Here is a 6,650-nt window from a genome sequence, read left to right on the forward strand (position 1 = left end):
CTCCACAGTCGCCGTCCAGCTCACCGGAGGGGAGCAGTGCCTTTGACCTTTGAAGCAGCCAATCATCCCACCTCTGTGCCCAGTGTGTGGGGGTCTGCTGCCCAGAGCCGTGATGGACTTCGGAGAAGCAGACAGGGCAGAGAGGGAAAGAAAAAACCATGTTTAGAGTATAGAAGCAAACCCCTTTTGTGCTGGCACAGGAAGCCAGATTATCTGTGGGCTCTGTGCTGTGGGAGCAAAGTCAAATGCCTCCAAAGCTATCATGTAACCTACACCCCTTGCTTGGAACCAAAGAGCCCGTGAGTGAAGTGTGGGCGGGCGAGCTTCGGCTGCGCCCGCCTGCGCCCGCCTGCCTGGCCGCATTTCCTCTGAACTCCCTACACTATTGCAGAGCCCCTCCCCTTCACCCCAAAGACAAGCACTGCTGGTCCTTATTGCTGTTCATGATAACATGACCCAACCAAAAAATGACAAGGGAATCGGGCAGTTCTCAATAGACATTATCCCAGACTTAACTGTTCCCAATTTCATCTCACGGGAGATGTTTATCTCTTTAATGGAGCTCAGTTCCCTATTTAATTTTCTTTTCCTCAGTTTGCAGTTCAGGATAAAATCCCAAGCTCCATAGCATGGCATAAAAGGAGACCATGATCTGGCCCTTCTTCCCACTCAGCCTCCCTGAAACAGCCCTCTAGGGGGTCAGGTTAGATGTCACCCCTGCAAGAAAGCATGTCTGATGCTTTGTCCCTGACTATCCCACCAGAGCAATGGCCTGTTGGCTTGTCTTGCCCAGTAGATGGCGAGCTCCTTGAGAGCCTCCATCATTGGGCACCCAGCACCAGGCACATAGAAGAGGCACGACAACCATGTCTTGAACTTGAGAACAGTCAGGTAAATAAATCCACATTCAAGGGTGGTTTAATCATGCTTCCTAGTCTTCTGCTCTGCATCACTGATCTTTAAAGAGTTGTGCTGAGTTATAATTCACATACCTTATCATCCATCTTAAGTGTGCAATTTAGTGATATTTAATAAATGTAGCATTTTGCGATCATCACCACTATCCCACTTTTAGAATGTTTTCATCTGAAAAGTTCCCTTCTGCTCGTGTGCAGTTAGTTAATCCCCGCTCTCTCTCCCATCCTCAGGCAACCACTATTTTGCTTTCTGTCTCTAGATTCGCCTGTTTTGGACATCTCATATAAATGGGACCATACAGCATGTGGTCCTCCGTATCTGGCTTCTTTCTTTCAAGTAATGTTTTTGAGGTTCATTGTTGGAGAATGTATCAGTAGCTTGTTTCTTTTATTTTATGATCCTGAATGATCTTTCGCCTTATGTATATACCACATTTTATCTATTTTTCCCCCCACTAATTAATGGATATTTAATTTAGATTGTGCCAAGTTTGGGGCTATTATGAATAATGCTGCTGTGATGTGCAAGTCTCTGTGGACATATATTTTTGTTCATCTTCAGTAGACTCCTAGGAGTAGAGTTGCTGGGTCATATGGTAAGTTTAAGTTTTTAAAGTAGCTGTGCCATTTTACATTCCCACCAGCAATGTATGAGTTTTCAGGGTTCTCCACATCTTTGCCAATTCTTGGAATTATCTCTCTTTTTGGTGATAGCCATTCTAGTGGATGTGAAGTGGCTTCTCACTGTGGTTTTCATTTGCATTTTCTAACGAGTAATTTTGAGTGTCTTTTATGTGCTTGTTAGTCATTTGTGTACCTTTAGTGATCCAAATCTTGCCCATTTTAAAATCCGGTCAAGTATCTTATCGATGAGTTGTAAGTATTCTGAATATAAATCTTTTATCAGGTATAGAATTTGCAAATATTTTCTCCCAGTCCATGGCTTGTCTTTTTACAGTGGTATTTTTTGAATTGTGGAGTTTTTTAATTTTGATGAAGTTTTGTTTATCAACGTTTTCTTCTATGGATCATGATTTAGTGTCATATCTGAAGAACTTTTTGACCAACCCAAGACCATTAAGAAATACTAGAAGTTTTATAGTTTTAGTCCTTATGCAGGTGTATGATCTATTTTGAGTTAATTTTTTAAATTCATCTTTTTGTGCGTGGATAGCCATCCTTCTCAGCACGTTTGTCATAAAGACTATCTCTTCCTCCACTGAGTTGCTTCGATACCTTTGTGGAAATCAGTTGACCACATGTAAGTTTATTTCTAGACTCTCAATTCTGTTCTGTCGATCTTATACATCCCTGTCTGAGCCACTACCACACTGATTGTATGGTATATATTTCTCCAGCTCTGAAGTAAGCCTTCAAATTGGATAATGTAAGTATACCAACTTTGTTCCTTTTCAAAATCTTTTGACTATTTTAGATATTTGAGTTTCCATATAACTTTCATGATCAGCTTGTTAATACAGAAACACCTTCTAGGGTGTTAATGGATATCGTGTTGAATTTTTAGATCAATTTGGAGAGAATGGCCATCTTGACAATATAAAATCTTCCAATTCACAAACACAGAATATCTTTTGTTTCAATGTTTTTTGGTTTCTCTCAGCAATATTTTGTCATTTTTGGTGTACAAGTCTTGTATTTCTTTGTTAAAATGTTCCTAGTATTTTTTTTTAATGCTATTGTGGACGGAATTGTTTGCTTAATTTTATTTTCAAAGATTTTTGGTGCTGGTGTACAGAAATGCCATTTTTTTTAAGATTGATCTTATATCCTATGACCTTGCTAAAGCTCATTTATCTTTATCTTTAAAAAAAAATGTGTATTCCTTGGGATTTTCTTTGAATAAAGACAGTTGTACTTTCTCCTTTCCAATCTGGATGACTTTACTTTTTCCCTGCCTTATTGCAATGACTAGAACCCCCAGTACATTGTTGTGTAGAAGCGTCAACAAAATGGACATCCTTGCCCTGTTCTCGGTGTTAGGGAGAACATTTAGTCCTCCACCATTAGATACGTTAAGCTGTGGGGTTTTCGTCCATGACCTTTTTACAAGTTGAGAAAGTTTCATTCTATCCTTCGTTTGTTGAATTTTTGTCATGAACTGGTATTAGATTTCATCAGATGCTATTCCTACACCTATTGAGATGATCATGCGGTTTTTGTTCTTTTTAATAAGGTGTATAACATTAATTATTTTTAAAATGTTAATCCAACATTGTATATCTGGCATCAATTCAGCTCAGTCATGGTATGGAATCCTTTTTATGTTGGTGGATGTGCTTCACTAATATTCTAAATGTTTTTGCATCCATGCTCACTGGAGATATTTTCAGTAGTTTTCTTTTGAAGTCTTTGACCAGTAATACTGGCCTCGTATATGAATGAAGTGTTTCTGACTCTATTTCTGAAAGCGCGTGGAAAGGATTGGTAGTAATTTTTAGATATTCGATAGAAATCACCAGTGATGCCATCTGGGTCTCTTATTTGAGGGAAGATTTTAAATTTCTAACTCCATTACTTCACTTGCCTGGGGACCCCGAAGGGTGGGCACCTGCTTCTCTTAGGGTTTGGACCCTTGCGGTTAAAGAATTTCTCGCCCCATGAGCAGAACTTGAGATTACCCAAGTGAGGCTGATCTGCGTCCTTACGAGCCCTTCATTTGTCCTCTCTTCCCTTTTCTGGGGATGTTCCTGTCTCCTTATCTCGAAGATCATCTCTATTCTCTGCTCCTGTACTGCCCACCTCCACCTCCTTCTCACCTCCAAATATAAGAGGCCTCGGCACTCAGTCCTGAGTCTGAGATCGGGCTCTAATCTGCAAAACCTGGAAGTTTTAGGATCAGAAAAGATTTGGCTTCAAATGTGCTTATGTAACACGGTGTAAGAGACACTGGATCCCAGATCCCAGAGGAAGAAGGACAACAGACTCCAGGACCAACCTCACTTTTATTATTATTTGCCAATAATAAACACATAAATAAACTGTATAGAGAATGGGTTCATAATGATCTTTTTTATACCATCTTTAGATTTTAGAACTAAGTGTATTCTGAGACTAAGAAAATGAAGAGCTTTCCATCTTTCGCCTTGATTTTGAATTAAAAAACTATTACGCATATATATAAATTTACATGTAGTTTATAAAAACCATTAACGAAGTTTAAATAACTTTGGAATTATATGTCCTTTAAAGCCTTGCCACTCCAAGTGTGGTCCATGGACCAGCAGCAGCAGCAGCAGCAGCATCTGGAAGCTAGTTACAAAGGCAGATTCTTGGGGCCACCCCAGGCCTACCAGGCTGGAATCTGTGTTTTAATGAGACTTCTCTGGTGACCCTTGCACAGATTGGGAAGCCTCTGTCTTCAAAACTAGATAAATCTCAGCTGTGGACCATCTAGTCCTGGCCCTCAAATCACCTGTCCATGGTCTTCTGAGAAAATTGGCCTTTTCATATTTTCCCCTTCTGGTCCTGGATGCAGGTTGATAATTCATAGTTATCTAGAAAATCGTTTCCTCCAGGTTCTCATATTCTCATATAAGTAGTCATAAACGCTTAAATTCTTTCATTCCTATATCTATGGCTATCTCCCTTGCATGCGACTGGAGCCCTTTTTGCCTTCTGCCTGTTTAATCACGCTTACAAGGGCTTTAAGCACTCCGACACAACCATTTTCCTTGATGTAACATTGTCTTCCATTTTATTATAAAAGCTGCACAATGGTCCACCCTCTGGCTATGATGAATGACATCATCATTCCCCTACTGGGCAATTCCTTATTTCCAGTAGTGTAAGTAAAACTGCCCAGAGACCTCTACCCCCATCCTAGGTGGTAGCATAGCAGCACATTGAATTCTTAAGGTGGTCACACGCTGTGATGACACCTCCATTCTGTGAATTAATTTTCGTCTCAGCGTTGTTACAATTTCAAAACAGAACAAAGAGGAAGACGGAAACAACTTTGGTGTTCACCAGCAAGAGCGACTTAGATAAACGGAGGCCTTGCCGCCCAATGGAGCGTTAAGAAGAGAAAACAATTCTGAGGAGACATGAGAAGCGTGATAGGTTAAATTTAGCCAATATGTTAAATGAGAAGAAGCTGATTATAAAATGGAACGTGTACCATGAGATCATCTTTGTTTTAAAAACCAAATTCACATTTGCATGTGTGTATTTGTAGATACGAGGTGTGGGAATTTGATCTCTGCAGCCATTTGAGGGTTGCCCTAGAGTCCTGCTCATCTGTGTGTTTCCACCGCCGTCCCTAGCGAGGTCTCCCTTCTCAGCCCTGCTTCCGTGGGCCCGAAGGTGTTCAGAAGCTGCCGAGGCCCAGAGACTGCGCAGTATTTGGAGCCTGGGGCTATCTCGGGATGGCTGTGACAAGGCAGCAGTGTGGCCCCTGTCAGGGCCTGGTGGCCGGGTCTCTAGACCCACCTCTCCTGCAGGGGACGGCATGATGGGCCAGTTTCCCCAGACCATGTGTGACCACCACAGTTGGGCCTCGAACGTCTCGGGAGAAGGAAGTGTCGAGGCATCATTGCTCAGCCCAGGGCCCAAGGGGCTGGCTGAGCCTGATGCCCGCAGGGGACCTGGTGAGGCCTGGAAGTACTCTTTTTCCGGAGTAGGGGTCAGGCAAGGGTGTGGCACGAGGTGTGAATGGGATGCCGCTACGTTCTGTGGGGCTACGTGGCCTTCTCCAGCTGAACTTCATTGCCCCACCGTGAGGAGAGGGTCTGAGGGTCGCAGTTTATCCCGCTCAGCCCAAACCTGCCCATTTCCCAGCCCCACCCCAGGGTCACTCCCTGCAGCATCCTCTACCCTTCTCTGCCACCAGTGGGTGCTGTCCTGGTTTCAGGTGGCCTGGGGGCTGCAGTGTGCGTGGTCGGCAAGTCGACCAATTTCCCATAGACGGTTTTCTCACTAACTGTTGCAGATGATGCGTGCAGCTTGCAAGGCAGTTCTGAGCGCTGAGGCTGTATGGAAGTGGCCTTCACAAATGACATCGTCCTGGGCTTCCCTCTGACTAAAAAGCCCATTACCCCAAGGGAGTCTCCACCATGGCCCCTCGAATGAGAGACAGATATTTCTGTATCAGATATTTTTCATATTTCTGTGTCACAGACTCTTGAAGGAGGAGCATGCCAGGGGGAAAAAAAGGTGCAGTCACCCACTGACAAGTACTCGCTGAGCCACTACGGTGTGCCCGGCACTGATCTCAGGGCCGGATGCCTCAGCAATCAAGACCGAAGGTTGGCTGGTGGACCAGATGCTTGTTGAGCACGAGAGCCAAGGATGACAGCAGGTGTCGGGAGGGATGAAGTTGCTATTAGGTGGGCTGGAGGAAGGGCAGGTTTGGAGGGAAGCTACTGAGTGTGTGATACCCTTTGGACATCCATGAGAGGTGTCCAGGAGGCAGTCTGATACGCAAGTACAGGGTTCAGGGAGGGGCTCTAACTGGAGCTTTATGATTAAGGAGGAGGCATAAAGGAACTAAAGGCAGTCGAGGAGGCTGGGGACAGATTAATCTGCCTCCCTGAACCTCCAGGGTGGCCCTCGAATGGCCCCCTTCTGCCCTAATCCCGTGTTTCCCTCCGTCGTCCCAGCCCTGACCTCAGGGCTCCTGGGTTCCCACGGTGGGCCCGCCCACAGGGCCTGCCTGACCCTAAGTCTAGCCAGTCCAGCTCTAACGTTTTATTCATCTACTTACTCGCTTAGTCG

Source organism: Rousettus aegyptiacus, unplaced genomic scaffold (assembly GCF_014176215.1).
Source record: "Rousettus aegyptiacus isolate mRouAeg1 unplaced genomic scaffold, mRouAeg1.p scaffold_m13_p_4, whole genome shotgun sequence".
Lineage (NCBI taxonomy): Eukaryota > Metazoa > Chordata > Mammalia > Chiroptera > Pteropodidae > Rousettus > Rousettus aegyptiacus.